This window comes from Pogona vitticeps, chromosome 1, assembly GCF_051106095.1.
Source record: "Pogona vitticeps strain Pit_001003342236 chromosome 1, PviZW2.1, whole genome shotgun sequence".
In the NCBI taxonomy this organism is placed as follows: domain Eukaryota; kingdom Metazoa; phylum Chordata; class Lepidosauria; order Squamata; family Agamidae; genus Pogona; species Pogona vitticeps.
Window position 1 is genome coordinate 216244400 of NC_135783.1, and position 20314 is coordinate 216264713.

General features: G+C 40.2%; 1 long non-coding RNA gene across 3 annotated transcripts in view; it reads right to left on the reverse strand.

Annotated features, from left to right (window-relative positions):
• The window catches only part of LOC140702696 (uncharacterized), a 107286-nt gene that overhangs the window by 37922 nt on the left and 49050 nt on the right, over positions 1 to 20314 (reverse strand). For 2 of the 3 annotated variants that reach the window (XR_013536967.1, XR_012081929.2), the window contains exon 2: positions 5337 to 18808. This is a non-coding gene — a long non-coding RNA (uncharacterized LOC140702696). Of the gene's footprint in view, positions 1 to 5336; positions 18809 to 20314 lie in introns of those variants that run through there. The other variant, XR_013536970.1, reaches the window with a different exon arrangement.

Genomic DNA, 20314 nt, shown 5'->3' on the forward strand with positions numbered 1-20314 from the left:
CAGAGTAGACTTCGGTCTAGATGGGCGGGGTATAAATTTAACAAATTAAATAATTAAATAATTAAATAATTAATTAATTAATTAATTAATTAATTAATTAATTAATTAATTAATTAATTAATTAATTAATTAAATAAATAAATAAATAAATAAATAAATAAATAAATAAATAAATAAATAAATAAGAAGAGAGAATCAAATGAGATAAACTTTCACAATTTCTCTCTCCCACCCACCCCCATAAATATCAGTCTGAAACATTTTGAGCATCAGCCTGTTCAATACAATGTGTGGGACCCAAAGCTTCCCCCCAACCCAACCCCCCGGGGAAACAAAAAGAGCTATCTCTGACAGAACAGAAGGAACCCATTGCTGCAGGAAAGTTCTTTTTGCAAGAATCACGCTCTTTCTGTCCCAGGGACAACAGCAATCTGACTTAATTCTTTTTCCTTGACTTTACTTGTCCTTCACATTGGGAGCACCCCACCTGCTCTCCCCCATTACCCAGCCAGCTGTGGAACATGAGTTGGTCAACCCCACCTTTCAGTTGTGACATATGCCACAACTGGTACAGAGCCTGTATTAATCTCCTCAGGGCATAGGTCATTTCTGACGAAACCATCATGAGCATTATGAGAACATTTACTGCAATATTCTGTGGTATTCTGTATGACGGGGGAGGACACTGTAAAAATAGGCATCCCAACAAGATTTTATATGATTACTGTACGTCTGATTGCTACTAATTGGAATGCAATTTGGTTTCCAAAGCAAAGCCTCTTTGTAATTAGATATAAAATATGTATCTTGGCAATGTTGCATTAAAATAACATTTTCAAATGTTTACTGATTGGTTATTATTATGAGACAACATGAGCTACCACATATCAATCTTTTGATAGAAGCTGCCCTTCAAAAATAATGATTCTTTAAAGACTCGTGAAAAAATAACGTTGGCGTTCTATTTTACATAAAATGCATATTGGCTTACATTATGTCTGCAGAAGTGAAGTATGGTTATTTAACATAATGATTTGATGATCTTAACTAATGGACTGGGAGGCCTACAGTGCCCGGAATAGTGTGCATTTATGTTTCAGCTATTCCTTTTAAAGGCACATGTCTGGTTCCCCCAAACCCTACCCCACCCCAAAGCTCCCCATATAAATGGTTAAATCAAGCATCTTATTGTGAATAAGGATTCAGTCGCATTAGGCTTCTTACTGAGCAGGCAGTGACAGTGCTGGAAATTTAAAATAGCAGGTGGTTTTACCTAGGTGTTGATGTTCTGTGTTTATTAAGATGATATGGTCTGGATTTGTTGCAAGTGGAATGGAATTATCTGTTATTAAGGTGTCCTTTCTGTAAATGTGTGACATTTCTTTTGCATGTTGACTCCCCACCACCACCACCCCCGGACACACAAGCCAATTAGTCTGGAACAGATGCTGTCCAGGGTGACTTTGTGCTGCAGCTCAGATGTGGCCAGTTGGATCAGTCCAGCTGCACCGTGGGTGTATGCAAACATTCCAACTGAAAGCAGAGTTTTCTCATCTTGCTTCCCGAGCCCCCCCTCCTCCCCAGGATTTCATGCTCAGAGGTTAATGAGAAAACCTGCTCATGCACGTTGTCTGTCTGCATCATTTACAGCACACATGGCCTGGGACCTGGGGACAGGAAGCTGGGCCCGGAGAGTTTCAGAGTGCTACATCCCCGGATAGCTCTGTGGTTTAGGTACTTGGCTACAGAGCCAGAGGTTGGGAGTTTAATTCCCCACTGCTTCCTTGACAGGAGGCGGGCTCAATAGTCCATAGGATGTTGATCCCACACACCCCTTGTGTTCCAGATTGATCAGGATATGAGAAGCTTGAGAAGAAGTTGGCAACATGGCAAAGAAATTCATAACTACTCCAGTGAAAGCAGGGACACACTTAATACTGAGCAAGTGAGGCAGCTGTCTCAGGTGAGATTCTGAGTGGCGATGGCCTGCTGGCTCTTGGAGATGAAGAAGGACTTTGATAAATTCAACAGTTTTAACAAAAGCCAGGAGTTTTGCATGTTCTGAGATCTGTTGCGGGTGCAGCAGGGGGGAATGCTTCTTGTCCTGAGAATTTGCACATTTGCCAGACTGATGTGGGACATTTCAGAGATAGGAAGCATGCCTCAGACAGTGTGCCCATTAGGAAATGTGAACAGTTAAAATGGGTACAGCTGAAAAAATATTTATAAATATGCTTTAAATGATAAGGGGAAGGCATAAATTTGGTAAAGGGCCAAAATAAATATGCATATTAGGAAAATGTGCCAAAAATATGTGTGATTTTCCTTGCAAGAAGGGATAAATGAAGTTTCACCATCAAATATGAACAATATGCAGCTCAGATGTAGAACAACACAGCTTCCCTACTTTCCCTATAGGTCCTCACCTGTCCTATTGCCTTCGGTTGCAGTAGTATAGGACCTTGGAAAAGCTACCTCTCGGACTACAGATCCCAGGACTCTCAGCTGTGGATCCTGGAAGTGGCAGTCTGAAAAAGCAACTTCCCAAGTTTTGCAGTGAAGAACACTATCTGAAGGGGGGGGGGGGAGAGAGAGAGAAATCAGTTGCCATTCAAGTTCAGTTACGAACATGCAGTCCCAAGCAAGAGGCCCTGTCCAATTCGCCATCTGAGGTAGTAGAAAGTCTTGGGCTTGCCCAAATTGTAAGCAAATGGGCCAGACACAGATGAAGAGGGTGGACTCAGGTTCAGATTCCTCTCCCTATCACAGTCTCTGAAGCTAACATACTTCACAGCATTGTTGTGAAGAGAAAACTAGAGACTGAGGAGGTTGCTCAGCAGACTTTAATGGAAGAAAGAGAGACCTCATTGCGGCAAGCATTTTGCTAATGTCAACAAGTTATATTGTTTCTTTCATCAAATTAGAAGCAGAAAGCTGTTGATGCATTAAAACAGGGCTAGAGTAGTTCCTAGGCATTTTATCCCATTAAACCCCCACTTGGTTTTGTTGGACTCCTCTCCAATAGGTGTGCTTGATATTTCTAAGGGCTTTTGCGTGAACCATCTACATGTCAATTGAATGTAGTACTTCAGAAGAATTCCACTTCCCTCCCTGTTTCAGAGAAAAATTCCAGTTGAGCTACCCCTGACTCCTCAGACCTTTTCTTTCAAGGACACAGCTGAATTCTTGTACCTCTTTGGGTTTTTTTTAAAGCACACAAGATTCAGATGAGAATAAGTGGGTGTCTTTACAAAAGTTGGGTTCTTTACAAGAAAGAAACAGAGTTTGGAGATGGGAGGCGATCCTGTATGCAGGGGATAAGCATGTTGGAAAAACAAGTAAATAGATTATCGGTTAACAGAGAGAGTAGCAATATAATTGTGAAATATGTTTGACTTGGTTTTATGGTTTTAACACACATATGTTACCACATGATAGGAACATAGAAGAAGAAGAGGAGGAGGAGGAGGAGGAGGAGGAGGAGGAGGAGGAGGAGGAGGAGGAGGAGGAGGAGGAGGAGGAGGAGGAGGAGGAGGAGGAAGAAGAAGAAGAAGAAGAAGAAGAAGAAGAAGAAGAAGAAGAAGAAGAAGAAGAAGAAGAAGAAGAAGAAGAAGAAGAAGAAGAAGAAGAAGAAGAAGAAGAAGAAGAAGAAGAAGAAGAAGTCTTGTCTAGTGTTCTGTTTCCCACTGTGGCTAGCTAGGCACTTTGAGGAAGCTCATAAGCAGAGCATGGTAGCAACAGCTCTACCCCCTTCCCATTATTTGTCCTCCCACCAGCACGTAGTATGTAGAAAAGCAATGCCTCTGACTCACACCATTCTATTCAGCTTGCAGTGCTGGCTCGACTATTAGAGTAAAGTAGCCTTCTGTGAGCCCCACCAGCTGCAGCCATGTTCACAGGAGTTCCTTCCTCTATTGTCGAATCTACAAACAGGGCTTGTAATGGTGGGGTACAAACACTCTCAGTTGCCTTTGGGACAGGTCCTTGCAATTCTCTCTGGTCTGAGTTCAAGTCCAAGCTTCACTGAGTGGATCATGAATCTTTTTAACCCTGGTGGGATTCTCTGTGTTGGCCAGTTCTGTGAGGCCCATAACAAGGAGGGCAATGGTGACAATCCCAACCCCTCCACTTGCAATCCCTCCAAAAGCTGGCACTGCCCCTCTCTGCTGCCTCTGTCTCCTCCAGTATTGGAGCTATGAGGTGATTGGTTCTCCTGTCATGGGTTCATGGGAGCAATGTTTTTCCACCATATGTTTTCTTGTTCCCCTCCCTCCCCCAATTAATGGGGCTGGGGAGATGGCTGAGCGCTGAGGTCCTGGGGCCTTTGTAAACATACTCCCAGTGACCTAAAGGTTCATGATCCTGAAAGACCTCATCTGGATCCTCTATGGCAGTGATGGTGAAACTTTTTGAGCCTGAGTGCCCAAACAGGGGGGAAAAAAACTGGTGAATGGCGGCAGAAGCAGAAGGGGGAATCCTGGGCACAGAGGTGCCTCCAGACCCCGTTCTGGATCCGCCTCCAGTCTTGCCCAACCCTGCCACTACATATAGTTTGATTGGCCCGCCGCTGCCAGTGCCAGCTGATCCAGATCCTGGCCGCCTCAGGTTTGGCTGCTGGAGTAGCAATCCGGAGACTTATGGTTTGCGTGCCCACAGAGAGGGCTCTATGTGCCAGCTTTTGCACATGTGCCATAGGTTCACTATCACTGCTCTAGGGCAGGGGTCCCCAGCCTTTTTCACCCTGGGGAAGGTGGGAGGGAGGCGCGGGGGAAGCGGGGAAGCTGGAGGGAGGAAAAATGTTTATATGTAGGGAGGAAGGGTAGGGATAGAGAATTAGAAAGAGGTGAATTTAATTTTTTTAGTTGTTGTTTTTGTTTATGTTTTGGGAATTGCACAAAGGGACCAACTAAGAAGCAAAAGATTGAACAGACATGGGGAAAAACATAAGAGTAGCCACTTTAAATGTGAAAGGCCTAGGAGCTGTATTAAAGAGAAGGAAAATAGAATTATTATTAAAAAAAAGTAGAGTTGACATTATCTATCTACAAGAGACACATTAATTAAAGGATGGAGTCAATGAATTGAAATTGCAAAATATACATATATATGAAAAAACCTTTGGGACATCCAAATCTAGAGGGGTAGCAATATTAATATCTAAACATTGTGAATTTATAGTAAAAGAAGTAATAAAAGATAGTAATGGTAGATATTTGATAATCCAAGGACAAATGGGGGAAGAAGAATACACATTAGTAAATGTGTATGCACCAAATATGAACCAAGGAGAATTTTACAAACATGTTATTAAAGAAATGGAAAAAGTTAGGAAAGGATATGTGATTATGGCAGGAGATTTCAACATGGTCTTAGATAAGTTGAAAGATAAATCTACACATAAAAAAGATGAATTGCATAAAAGGGATACCCCCCTAAGTAAGATAATAAATACTACCGATTTGAAAGATATATGGAGAGAATTGAAGGGAGATGAAAGGAGGTTTACATATTATTCTGCGGTACATAAAAGCTACTCTAGAATAGATTTTATGTTTATATCACAAAATTTAATTTCAAAAGTAGTAGACACAAATATTAATGTGATAAAGATAACAGACCATGCATTGATGGTGATGGAAATAAAAGTGAAGAAAAATTATAGAGAAGCTAGGAGATGGAGGATAGACTCCAATATTCTTCAACATACAGAGGTGATAGACAAAGTCAAGAAAGAATGGTTGGAAATATGGTCATTTAATGAAGCGGGTGGGAATAAAATAGGTGTGTTATGGGACACCATGAAAGCTGTTATGAGAGGAATTGCTATAAGAGAATCTTGTAGATTAAAAAGACTGAGAGAAGGAAATGTAAAAAGGATTGAAGAATCGTTAAAGGATTTAGAAACTAAATATTTTATAGATAGAGACAATAAAAAATTATTAGAGATACAAGCTAAAAGAAAGGAATTGGAAAGCTTAGAACTAGAAAAAGTACAGAGGGATCTGATATACACTAAAAGGAATTTTTTTGAACATAGTAATAAAAATTCAAAACTTTTAGCTAGAATGGTTCATACCAAAAGAACAAAAAACAACATTGGTGTGATTAAAGATAAAACAGGAAAAAATTGCAGTTTAATGAAAGAAAAATTAAAGATTATACAAGATTTTTATCAAAATTTATATAAAAGTAATAGCGCATCAAAAGAAGATATAGAAACTTATATTAAAGAAAATGTTAAGAGTGAAATATCAGAGAACGATAAAAAAGACTTAGATAAAGAAATAAAAGAGGAAGAGATTATAGAGATAATTAATAAACTAAAATATGGTAAAACCCCAGGTTTTGATGGACTAGGTCCGGAATACTATAAAACCTTTAAATCAATATTGATCCCTAAATTAAAAGTGCTTTATAATGAAATCTTGGAAGGAGAGAGGATACCAGATTCATGGAAACATTCATTGATAACTCTTATCCCAAAACCTAATAAAGATCTAACAGACCCAAGTTCATATAGGCCTATTTCTTTACTAAATCAGGATGCAAAGATATTTACAGCAATACTTGCAAATAGAATTAATAAATTTATTATAAAATATATCAAAGAGGATCAGAATGGTTTCTTGAAAGGTAGGCAAATGGAAAACTTAACAAGGAGGGTTTTGAATATTATACACAATATAGAAAAAAATAAACTGAAGGCAGGCATTTTATCATTAGATATATTTAAAGCATTTGACTGTGTGGAATGGCCAACATTAAAGACTTTGTTAAAGGGTTGGGGTTTTGGAAAAAAGTTTAGGGGGATAATAGATCAATTATATTTAGAGAATACCTCTGTAGCAATAGTTAATGATGGGATGACAGATCAAATAGCTCTTGGCCGAGGTACTAGGCAAGGTTGTCCTCTCTCTCCAGTTCTGTTTTGCCTGGTTATTGAAATGTTAGCAAATGTAATTAGGAACGACGATTTAATTGAAGGTATAGGAGAAAAGAAGACAAAGATTAATTTATTTGCGGATGATTCTTTATTGACAGTGAAAAACCCGTTAGAATGTATAGATAAAATTAAAACACACTTAGAAAAATTTGGAAAAATAACCGGATTAAACATAAACTGGCAAAAATCTGACTTAATGTTGTTTAATTATAGTAGAATAGAACAAGAAAAGTTTACTGAAAAACATGATTTTAAAATATGTAAAACAATTAAATACTTAGGAATAGATTTAGCGAAAAATATTCAAAAGATAAAGGATTATAATTATAACAAACTAAAGGAAGTAATTAATAAGAAACTACAAGAATATGATAAGTTCAAATTATCTTGGTTTGGAAAGATTGCATTGGTAAAAATGAAAATTTTACCAAAAATTAATTTTCTATTCAGAATGTTACCAATGCAGTTAACAGAGGATGAGTTGAAATATTGGCAAGGAATAGTTAACAAATATTGTAATGAAGGGAAGAAATCTAGAATAAATAAAAAGTATTGGTATAAAACAACAAAAAAAGGTGGTATAGGTTTGCCAAATATAAGAAACTATTATTTAGCTAACCAACTGAGGTTTATTGGTGAAATTATATATAATCCGGAAAGGTTAATTTGGTGGGAAATAGAATCATCAGAACTACAAGGAAATATAGAAAAATATTTATTTGCTAAAGGTAAGAAAGATAAAATAAGTCAAGTTAATAATCCCTTTTTAAAGACACTGTTAAATATATGGTATAAGTATAAAAAGAATTTGTGTTCATCATACTCTCCATTTAGATTAGTGACAGAAATAGAAGATTTTCCTACCAATATGAAGGTGTATATGGATCTATTTAAAGAAGAAAAAGTGATTAGACTGAAAGATTGGCTGTATAAAATGAGATCGATAGATCAAATGAAACAAGTATTTCAAAACAAGACTATTTCATGGTTGAACTATGCACAACTGGAAAGATGGACTAAGGAATGGGCAAATAAATATAATAAAGGTAGAGAGCACACAAAATTTGAACAATTTTTACTTTCATATGAGGACATTCAGATGACTGACTTAGTAAAAGGTACAGTAAGTAAAATTTATTCACTTTTTAATTTAGAGGAAGAAGAAAGTGAGAAAGAAGGATTGAAAATGGTGTGGGAACAAGATATTGGGAAAAGAATAAATGAAGAAGAATGGAGGAGGATATGGAAAATGAGGATTTTAAGACTGATGTCAGTAAGAATAAAGGAAAATTTTTTTAAACTTAGTTTAAGATGGTATTTAACACCGGTAAAATTAAACAAAATCAACACCAGTCATCCGAATGTCTGTTGGAAATGTGAGAAAGAAGTTGGTACATACTTTCATATGTGGTGGGAATGTGAAAAGGTACAAAGTTTTTGGAGACAAATTTTTAAAGAATTAAGTTGTATCTGTGGAAAAGATATAGAATGTAAGGCTGAGATTGCTTTGTTATCAATATATGAGAATGTGGAATATGACAAAATGATTAAAGAATTGATAACTAATCTAATAACAGCAGCTAGATTGATTATTGCTAGACAGTGGAAATTAAAGACTGAATTACAAATTGAAGAATGGTATAAAGAAATATGGAATATAGCATTAAATGATAAATTAACTTGTAATTTAAAGATGAAGAAAGGAGAGTTGAAAAAGAATAATTTTTATGTAATATGGGGTAAATTTTTGGAATATGTGTTAATAAGGGGAAAAGGGAGAGCTCCAAATCAAGAATCTATGCAGTTCTGGAGAGGAGGACAATAGAAGAAGAAGAATGAGAAGAAGAAGAAGAAGAAAAAAAAGAAGAATATGGCAAGAGGTCCCGTATATGGTGGTGGGGAACACTGTTATTGTGTTGTAAGCGTATATGTTTTATGTATATGATTTTTTTTTTGTTATAGTTAATAAAAAAAAAAATTAAAAAAAAAAAAAAAGTTCTGCCAACAGTCAATTTGTGCTATGTGGCTATGTTCTGCCAAGGATTCCGTCAATGTTTAGCTTAGGTGGAATTGTATACAAAAGTATTTTAAAATTCTCATTTGTAGTTTTGCTTTAAATTGCAGGCTTATGATTATTTGCAAAGAGGGAGATGGATTGAAATGAAGAAACATACTCCTACAGCCTTACACAACTTGCCTCGAGCTCTTTCATTCTTCCCATTCCAGTCCAGAAACAGATATGTGGCTAGGCTTACATCTTATTTACAAATTTATGATTATTCAAATTGGACATAGATTGCTTGTTTATTTATCTTATTTATTCACCCTTTGAAAAGGCATCTTTGAATTTCATGATGTTTATTGGGGGCTTTGTTCACCGAAACGCTCAGTAAAACACATGTTGGCTCTATTGCATGGATATTAAGCGATGTAATAGATTATGCAGGTATAATATGTACATTTTAACAAGATGGAAAACAGACTTTAAATTGAATTTACTAAAGTGAGCTGCTGTTCTTTAGTATTTCTCCACTGCCAAAAATGATACAAAACTAAATAGTGTGAAATACTGTCTCATATATAATTTGATTTTCATGTTCACTGTATCGATGCTGTACCAGCAAGAGTGTGCTAGGTCATTTCAGTAATAGGTTTCACAGGTACTTGTGCATGGATACTGAATCGCCAAATCCTGCACTACTGAAAACTAAAAATAATGTGGGGAATCAAATTTTCTGTTGACATAAAACTGTTAGGGTTGCTTAAAGGTGATGATAAAACAGAAATAAAATTTCACAAGCCTTAATGATTCATCCCTTTCTGCTCTTCCATTTGGTTGCTGGTATTAAAATTTGACCTCAATATTCATACTCCGAATGTTTTTGATTTGTTATGAGGTCTTCTTCTTACTTTTTTTTTTTTTTTTTGCTTTAAAATGTTAAATGGATAATCCATGACTGGATATTATTTATTTACTTATTATTTTATTTATTTAATTAACTTATATGCTGCCCACACTACCCAAAGATCTCTGGGCGGCATAGAAGCTTGGCCTGTTCCCCCACACTTGCATTTCACCCCCTTTGCATTTCACCCCCTTTGTCTGTCAATGACAAATGGAAATACAACGGCAGACTCAAAACAGGCACCCGCTGAAGTGTTCATTTGTGTTGTGTTTGGTAATACATGTTGGTTTTCTCTGATGTGTCAGCCCTTTTGAACTCTGCAGTTCAAAACCTCTCAACGACCGGCATACATAATATAGGTGCAAATAGCAGAGTGCAGGTTCTCTAACCTGTCACGGTATCTCATCATGGAAAGCTTGGGAAGTCACAGGACTTCTTGGCTGGAGTCCTTCCCTTTGCAAACCACTGAAATTTAACAATTCATAGTGACTCTCCGTGAGGCATTGTGTGTGATGAGGCAGCTATTAAGATCATGATGCACTGAATGGCAGTCTCTGCTAGAAGCCATATCTGCACCCATGGTGCTTTCGAGAAATAAGGATGTCTTCTTCGTAATGGCAACATGTTTTGTAACACCATAAAGACTAATCTTGTATAAGTTTTTGTGGGTTGAGTGCAGCCTAACTTAGCTGATATCCATGTTAAAAAATGTTGAAAATGCTGGTGAGTGGAAATTCAGCAACTCTTTGTTGGTTTTGCTGCAATGTAATAACACAGCTATTTCCGTACAACACACTAAATGGTAGGCACTTTTAGTAGCATTGTTCCATCAGGCAACTCGCTATTAGTTACTGTTTTCACAGTGTATGTTCTGTTTCAAGATCCCAAGAAATGTTCTCCTGGCTGTTTATGCCATCAGTTATGCTCATCTCTTTCTCTCTCCTGAAGTGCATGAAGCAGTTGGGACCGGCCAACAGGACACTGCCCTTCATCACAATCAGGATACCCGCCACCCAACACATGTTGACCTTCTTCTGCTTGTCAGAAGTGGAAAATCAGAGCCTGCCTGTCTCCCCCTCTTGTGGTATGCATGCTTTGCTGTCTGAGTTGAGGAGGCACATGTCTGTTGCATGAGTACCTCCTTTTATCCCCAGCTCTGCTTGCCACTCCTGGCTGCCACCCACTACTGACTATGTGCCTTCCAACCTGCCCATTGCCATGGGCACCAGCCACCACTGGCACAGACATGACCGACTAAATCTGTGCCTTGTTTTGCTCCACCATTGTTTAAATATAGGAAAACCAATTGTAATAGGTAATTCAGGTTGTCTAACATATGTAGTCTCTAGTGGAATGCATGTTTCTTTGCTGACAATAGAGATGACACTATGAAAGGAAAACAGCAACATTAGCATCCCTGTTCACACATAGGCTCTGCTGGTTTTGTAACTGAAGCCCACCTTGCCTAGCCACACAAATTAACCTCATATCTGGTGGGGGAAGTGGAGGGGAAATACTTTTATGTTATGTGGTCTGCCATTTTTAAAAAGGAGTGAGTGGCTTGAGAAGAAAAGTGAGCATCAACTGGCTAGTCAGTGACATCTACCATTGTTGTCTTTAGCTCTAAGTATAGCTGAGAAGGATATCTGTCAGGTCTGGTAACATTTGAACATACATATGCCACGGGAAGGAAGCATGCCTTGAAAATAAAAGGTAACCATTGCACTTTAGTGGTTTAACTTGTATCTCTGAAGTAAATTGGACTTGTTCCCCATAGTATGATGTAGTTTAAGAGTATTGGACTGGGGCTTAGTGTTCAAATCCCTACACGAAGCTCACTAAGTGAACTTGAGCTAACCGCTCTCTCTGACCTAACTCACAGGATTGCTGTTAGAATAAAATGGGAGAGGAGTAATGTATGCCATCATGAGCTCATTAGAGGAAAGATAGGATATATCAAACAAATCAAATAGGCCTCAGCTTCTTAAAATTGGTAGTGTGATTAATTCTACCTGAGAATGGCCTCTTCGTATAATGTCTTTTCTTTTACCTCAGAACTCCCAGGTCTCAGTGTTTTATTTGGCTTTTACCATCCTCCACCCCTGGGCCTCATAAAGAAGAGGGTTTTATTGTAAAGGGAAGAAGGTGCATGTTTCCTTCCTAGTGCATGAAAGGCAGAAATCCAACAGATATAACTTCGTCTAGAATAAGTCTCACAAGGGCACTTATTCTGCCAATCTTTTCGGTGCTTTCAGGAATGCTTGAAGGATTTTCTTTGTAAGAGTTTCAGTATCAAATGGTTTGATTCAATTTCACAGACAAATGTGTAGTTAATTATATGCTATATTTTGCACTTTACGAATGCATTTGAGCAGATTTGTTCTCCATGACCTGTAGTCACTTGTCATTAGAACTATATTATCTTTGTTCCCTTTTTGTTTCTTATTATTTATAGTTACTTCTTTTTATTTTTGATTTCTATACATAGAGGATACAGATGGGCCAGAACTTCATCTTGATTTTGATTCTTGGGCACACTGCTACATGGCCAGATGGGAAGGTCAGAAAGTACTGGAAAATACACATGGAAAAGGGCAGACCTGATACGAAGAAAATTAGAAGTGCTTCAGTTGGACTGAAATCAATCACCCTTAGGCTCCAACACACATGGACATTCCAAGGACTAATTGTACAGTGGTGCCTCGCTTAACGATGTTAATTCGTTCCAAAGAAATCACTGTAGAGCGAAAACGTCGTAAAGAGAAATTAAAAAGCCCATTGAAATGCATTGGAAAACTGTTCAATGCATTCCAATGGGCTGAAAAACTCACCGTCCAGCAAAGATCCTTCATAGGGGCGGCCATTTTCGGTGCCTGTATAGCGAGGAATCCGTCCAAAAACACAGCGGGGAGCCATTTTACACAGTGGGTGGTCATTTTGAAGACGCCGATCAGCTGTTTTAAAAACGTCGTAATGTGAAGAATCGGTTTCCGAAGCAGGGAACCAATTGTCACAAAGCGGATTTTGCCTATTAAAACATCGTTTTGCGATTGCAAAACCGATCGCAAAACAGTCATCGTATAGTGGTTTCGTCGTTTAACGAGGCAATCGTTAAGCAAGGCACCACTGTATTTGAAATCAGTGGGAGTTTGTACAGACATAACACCATAAGCATATTTACTTAGAAACAAGTCCCACTGGAATTAGTAGGAGGTGTGGATAAATGTGGATTGGATTTCTCAGGAATTTAAATGTTTGGTTTTCCAGGTGGACTGCAATTCCCATCAGCTTTAGCCAGCATGACCAATGGGAGGCACGTGATGGGAGCTACACTTAAACAACAATCTGAACCACACTCCTCATCCTTGCTTACATTATGCTCCAGTTAGGCATCCTTCAGTCTCGAAAGACTATGGTAACATGCTCTGTATGGAGGACCTGGAACAGCGTCTAGTGTGGCTGAGGAGGCCAATTCAAGAGTGACAATCTCTTCCATACTGAAGACAAATCCAATCAGTCCCCGGTCCAGCTCCCTGGTTTTGCTGCTTTCGTGTTTTCCTCTTTGCCTCGGCCTGCTGGACAAGGGTCTCTTCAAATTGGGAGAGGCCGTGATGCAACGCCTGCCTCCAGGCTGAAAGCTCAGACGTCAGGGTTTCCCATCTGTTGAGATCTATTCCTAAGGCCTTCAGATCCCGCTTGCAGATATCCTTGTATCGCAGCTGTGGTCTCTCTCTGGGGCGATTTCCCTGCACTAATTCTCCAGACAGCAGATTCTTTGGAATCCGACCATCAGCCATTCTCACGACGTGCCCAAGCCAAGGTAGACGTCGCTGTTTCAGTAATGTATACATGCTAAAAATTCCAGCTTGTTCTAGGACTACTCTATTTGGAACTTTGTCTTGCCAGGTGATACCAAAGATCCGTCGGAGGCAACGCATATGGAAGGTGTTCAGCTTCCTCTCCTGCCGTGCACAAAGGGTCCAGGACTCACTGCAGTATAGGAGTGTGCTCAGGACACAGGCTCTATAGATCTGGATCTTGGTATGTGTCGTCAGCTTCTTATTGAGCCATATTCTCTTTGTGAGTCTAGAGAACATGGTAGCTGTTTTGCCAATGCGTTTATCCAGCTCAACATCTAGAGAGAGGGTGTCAGAGATGGTTGAGCCAATGTACACAAAGTCATGAACAACCTCCAATTCTTGTGTGGAGATGGTAATAGAGGAAGGTGAGTCCACGCCCTGGCCCATGACTTGTGTTTTCTTCAGGCTGATTGTTAGTCCAAAGTCTTGGCAGGCCTTGCTGAAACGATTCATGAGTTGTTGGAGGTCTTCAGCAGAGTGGCCAACAATGACTGCATCATCTGCGAAGAGGAAGTCCCGCATGCATTTCAGTTGGACTTTGGTTTTTGTTCTCAGTCTAGAGAGATTAAACAGCTTTCCGTCTGATCTAGTCCGGAGATAGACACCTTCTGTTGCAGTTCCAAAGGCATGCTTCAGCATGACAGCAAAAAAGATCCCAAAAAGGGTTGGTGCGAGGACACAGCCCTGTTTCACTCTGCTTCGGATGTCAAAGGGATCTGATGTTGAGCCGTCAAAAACTACAGTGCCTTTCATTCCCTCATGGAAGGATCTGATGATGTTAAGGAGACGAGGTGGACATCCAATCTTGGGAAGTATTTCTAAAAGGCCATCCCTGCTAACCAAGTCAAATGCTTTTGTAAGGTCTATGAAGGCCACTAAGAGTGGCTGTTGTTCCCTGCATTTCTCCTGCAACTGTCGGAGGGAGAATACCATGTCAGTGGTGGATCTATTAGCTCAAAATCCACACTGTGATTCTGGATAGACTCTGTCTGCAAGCACCTGGAGCCTCTTCAGCACAACGCAGGCAAGCAGCTTCCCTACAACGCTAAGAGAGATGCCACGGTAGTTATTGCAGTCACCCCTGTCTCCTTTGTTCTTGTACAATGTGACAATGTTTGCATCCTTCATGTCCTATGGTACTCCACCTTCCCTCCAGCAGAGACAAAAGACTTCATACAGTTCAGTGGTGATGATCTCCTTACAGCATTTCAGCACTTCAACAGGGATGTTGTCCCTTCCAGGTGCCTTGCCGGAGGCGAGGGAATCCAAGGCCACTTTTATTTCTGCTAAGGTTGGTTCGCTGTCCAGCTCTTCCAAGACAGGCAGGCACTCAATGTTATTTAATGCTTCTTCAGTTACTACATTCTCTCTGGAATATAGCTCAGAGTAGTGCTGCACCCAGCGTTCCATCTGCTGTGCTCGATCCTGGATGATCACACCAGTAGCAGACTTCAAGGGAGATTTCTTCTGTATTGGACCTAAGGCCTGCTTGATACCGTCATACATTCCTTTGATGTTACCTGTGTCCGCTGCTGTCTGTATCTGAGAGCAGAGATGAAGCCAATAATCATTGGAGCATCTCCTGGCAGCCTGTTGGACTTGGCTACGAGCAGCTCGAAGAACTTGCAAGTTGTACTCGCTAGGACAGGCTTTGTATGCTGCTAGAGCTCTTCTCTTATCCTCAATGGCTGGCATTATCCCCTCCGAATGGGCTTCGAACCAGACAGACATCTTTTTGGTCTTCTTGCCAAAGGTGGTCAAAGTGGTGTTATACAAAGCGTTTTTGAAATGTTCCCATTGTTCAGGTGCATTTACATTAGCTGGACCTGGAAGGGTTTCCTGAAGTGCTTGGGCAATTTCTTCACTTTTCTTTGATCGCAAGTCTTGCTGATGTCGATACATGGTCTTCCTTCCTTTTTCGTGTGATACAATCTCTTTGTTCGCAGTTTTACTCTACTACACACCAGGGAGTGATCAGTATCGCAACCAATAGGAAAACCTATTAACATTGCATACACCTGGGGGGAATATACTTTTAAAGGTCAGATCATACTTCCACTCTATTACAGACCAGGCCGGGTAGGTGGGGCTCGTCAGCCCTGGAAGGCAGCCCATCTAGGAGAAGGAAAACTCCGATTTTAAACCTCCACTGCCTTGTGGCTATATCCACTTATGGAAAACGCTTCAGGAGATAACCTTGAAGCAAAATCCGGAGCTGGAGTCCTGGAGGCAGCTCGTGTCGTTCTGCCAACTCCTGCGACATCGCCGGAACCAGTTGTATTGGCTCTTGCCTTTCTGCTGGATTATTTCAGCAACGTGGAGAGGGGGGATTTGCTGCTTGAGTAACATATTATTTTACCCAGGCTTCGTGCTCTGGAGAGGACACTCCAGCTTCACATACAGCGTCGAAACAACACGGGAAGTAGCAGTTACAGGTTATAAGTCTTTGCTCAATTGGCGTAGAGCATGACGCTAGGGGCTACTTCTGATGGTGGGAGAGGTCATTGCACCTCACTAGGTAGATACCATCCGCCTTAAGCTGGGCAGCCCCCAGCCAGTAAGGTGCTAGCTCACCACGGTCTGTTAACTTCACGGGGTGCGTGGGGTCTAGGGTGAAACCTGACAAGCAGATCGATAACCATGCACCATGCAACAATCATAAGAAAACTTCTGCCCTAAAGCTGGACACCTGGAATGTACGGACAATGACCCCTGGCTTTTCTGACTACAGCTTTCCTGACGACCTGCAAGAAATAGAGGATGTGCACAAGACAGCTGTCATTGACATGGAACTGAGTAGACTGCAGATGGACATTGTTGCCCTGCAAGAGACGAGATTGCCAGACTCGGGATCTGTCAAAGAAAAAAAATTCTCATTCTTCTGGCAGGGAAAACCATTGAATGAGACCAGGAAATATGGTGTTGGCTTTGCAGTCAGAAACACCCTTCTGAGATGCATTGTTCCACCCACTGTGGGGAGTGAAAGAATCCTGTCTCTGCAGCTCCACTCATCAGCAGGACCAGTAACCCCCATTAGTGCATATGCACCAACACTGTCATCCACTACAGAAATGAAAGACAAATTCTATGATGATCTGGCAGCTACTATCAAAAAAGTCCCTGAAAGAGAGGTACTGTTCATACTTAGAGACTTTAATGCTAGAGTTGGTGCTGATCACAATTCTTGGCCCACTTGTCTAGGCCATTTTGGCATTGGAAAGATGAACGAAAATGGCCAACGCTTGCTGGAGTTTTGCTGTTATTATGGTCTTTGTGTCAGCAATACATTCTTTAATATGAAGTTTCAACACAGAGTTTTGTGGAGACATCCAAGATCCAAGCATTGGCATCAGCTCGATTTGATCCTCACTAGACGTTCTAGCCTTCCTAGTATTACGATTACATTATGCAGACTGATGGTTTTCCATCCCCACCTTAAGTCATTGGCTGTGGGTGGTAGAAAGATGAATTAGAAAGGAGAAGTGAAGAGCTGACATGAATGGCTATTCTATGGAAAAGGTATACATTTATCGTTATGTCTCCTTCGTAAGATGGTAACATCTTATACAGTCCTGTTTTATGCATTTTCACACAAATGAATAGTATCTGATACGTACACCAGCCTAAATCAAACAGGTATCATTTGCAGCAATTACTGCAAATTACTGTTGGTTAAGGGTCTACACTTGTATTCCTTTTTTTCACACCAGGTCATGCAATGGAGACATGATGAGGAGCACAAGGGCTGGCTTCTTAACTGGCAGCAATTCACCACCAAGATTTAAACTATGTTATTTTAGGCTGCCATATGTAAGTAATATGATTCTGGCTAAAAATTCACTGGAAAAAACACTAGGAACAAATGATATGAGAAGGATTTGTCAGGAGTTTTAGATCTTTGCCTCTTGAAAGGGCCATCAAGACTGTTTTTCAAAGATGACAGTGGCCTGGTGTCTGAAGGTTAAACCATACAATCGGCTTACATTTTCTAACTTTTACCCCCTTCTTGGGGTGCACACAGTAGTTTTTGTTAATTCATTCAGCTATTTATTAAGAGCAATGTAAAAAAAGTTTACAAAATATATAAAAAAGAGCAATGTGATTTCAGATGAAAAATGATGACAACGCTTCACATTACTGAGATGTTTTTTAAAAAATCCAATCTGTTCACTGCCCAAGAAATTCTTTTGCTTCTTTTACTTATAACAGTTCTTTACTTAACAGCAGCTTTGATTGTCTCCCAGCAGACAAAAGCCAGCAATCAATAAGATCAGTCCTATTAGATACAGGAGGATGGAAGAGATGTTATGATAATTTCCCAAGTGGACTCCCAAGGATGTGGTTGTTTGATTTGCTGATATCCTGGATAGCTCATCTTCCCTTTCAAAAATCATAAGAGGAAAAAAATGATGCCCTTTAGTCATGGGGAGGATCCTGAAATGGTAGGTTCCACTTGACACTGGCTTTATGGTAGACTGTGTGGCTCACTTCTTCAAGTGTGTTTATGTGTGTTTTTCTACAGGAAGAGTAATTTCTCCTCTGCTTTTCATCTTTGTTTTGAAATTGGAGAATATTATGAAAATTTAACTTGTGGCTTGGAATATAAGTGGTTGCCAATATGGAAACTCTTCATATGTAGAGAGTCAGTGTGTCTATTTCTTGCTACTCCTATATGCAGAATCTTACATTAGTTGTTCTGCTTGAGTTGCTTTCTCCACGATAGCCTTCGGCTCTAGCATTCCTTGTTTACTTCTTTGGTTACTCCAGAGTCAAGTTGTGTCTGCAAAACTAATCCAGCAAAGGAGATAGGTACCGATTGGGAGGGCAGAGAGGTTTCCATGCTTAGCCTCTCCCCATCTGTAGCAGCTGACCTACATAGGGCAGAAATGATTCTTGTTGGTGGAGGAGGGGAGAGGGGGCAAATACTCACCCTGTAGTGCAGCTCCATGATTTAGAGTCTGGACTAGCTCTTCAGAAACTGGGTTCTGGTATTCATTTGTATCTTCATTTGCAGTGACCTCCGGGAAACAGGCGGTGTGTGGGGGGCTCATGGGAACAGTGAAAGCAGAGATATCCTCTGTTTCCTGTTGCTCGTGTGCCTACAAACAAATGGGAAATGTGGACAGGAGAAAGCACTCAGCATATGCTTATAGTGGCTATCTTCTCTTACGACTTCGCAAATTCCAGAGCTTGCTTGACTAACTCTTGACTTCAGCTTCAGCCTATGATATACACTTACTGTAATTATTCAAGCATGGCCTTCATAGTGGAGTAGGGAACATGTGCCACTTCAGAACTTATTGGACTGCAATGCCCATGAGGCCTAGCCAGTGTAAGGAGGGATGAGGAATTATGGGAGTTGCAGTCCAACACAGCAGCTAGAGGCTCACAAGTTCCTTACTCTTGTCTCAAAGGCTTTTTGGTAACAGTCTAGTCTCCGTTTTGCTGACTTCACTGTAGAAGCCAAAGGCTAACTGGTGAAAAAGCCCCATCCTCTAGGGACTTCTCCGTCCCCACACATATTTCCTGTTCTAACAACATTGCTTCTTTTCTTCCTCCTTTTTCCCCCCTTTTCTTTTTTCAGGGGCCCATATCATTGTTCGTCTTGAAACCTGACATAATAATGTAAGCCATGATTTGCTGTGAGGGATAGCCGAGTATTTTCAAGCTGACTCTGTCCCTTTAAGTTGGCTCTGGTATTTTCAGGCGAAATCTAATTGAAGGACGTGCAGTAGGCCTGTTGCCGAGCAAATCTGTAGATGAATGACAAGGGACAGCAGAGCGGTGCTTCACAAATAAATCACATTCCCCCGGTAGTGTGAGAAAGAGTCAACAACAAAAAAAACTATCAATAAACAGAATCATTTGTTTCATGTTCCTGCTCAGAATCTCCCAGTATGACTTATCTCAAAGTCATCTCTCTGCCTTTATTCTTTGACATGACTTGAAGGCACAGCTTGATTGATAAAAGCACTAGAGATTTTAAGTACCGAATTGCCTGCACGCAGACAGGCACACACACTTAAAAAGCAATAGCTCGCTGGGCAGTCATTTTCCTTGTGATATTTTGGGAAGGCGTACAACGTGTACTTTCTAACACAAATATTTGGTGATTTCCCCATACAGTAGCAATCTTTCAGATATCTAAATGGGTTTTGAGGAAATTTGAAGAGGCTAACTTTGTAAATATATCCATCCAAGTGTGCATGTATGCACGCACACTGATACATATATATTGCATATATGAAAGGGGAGGGAAACTAAAGTCAATCAGTGCAAATCACCTCACTGGAAAATAATATATCAATATGTTACAGTGGTGAAAAGATATCTGGCATATAAGGAGAGGGCTTGATGACTGAATTTCTGGACTCTGCCCCTTCCCCTTGACCAGGTCTGTTTTGGATTGGATGAAAATATCAAGAGAGCAACAAAGCCTAGCAGCTTTGCCAATTCAATATACAGCGTCTTTCAAACCAGGTTAATTTCCCAATTCATTCACAGTGTAAAAAAAAATACCTAAGTTCCTGAAATGCTCAAATCTCCAGCAAAAGTGTACTCAGTTCCCCTGTTCAGTAAAGGCTACACTGGAGGCCCTGCATAAT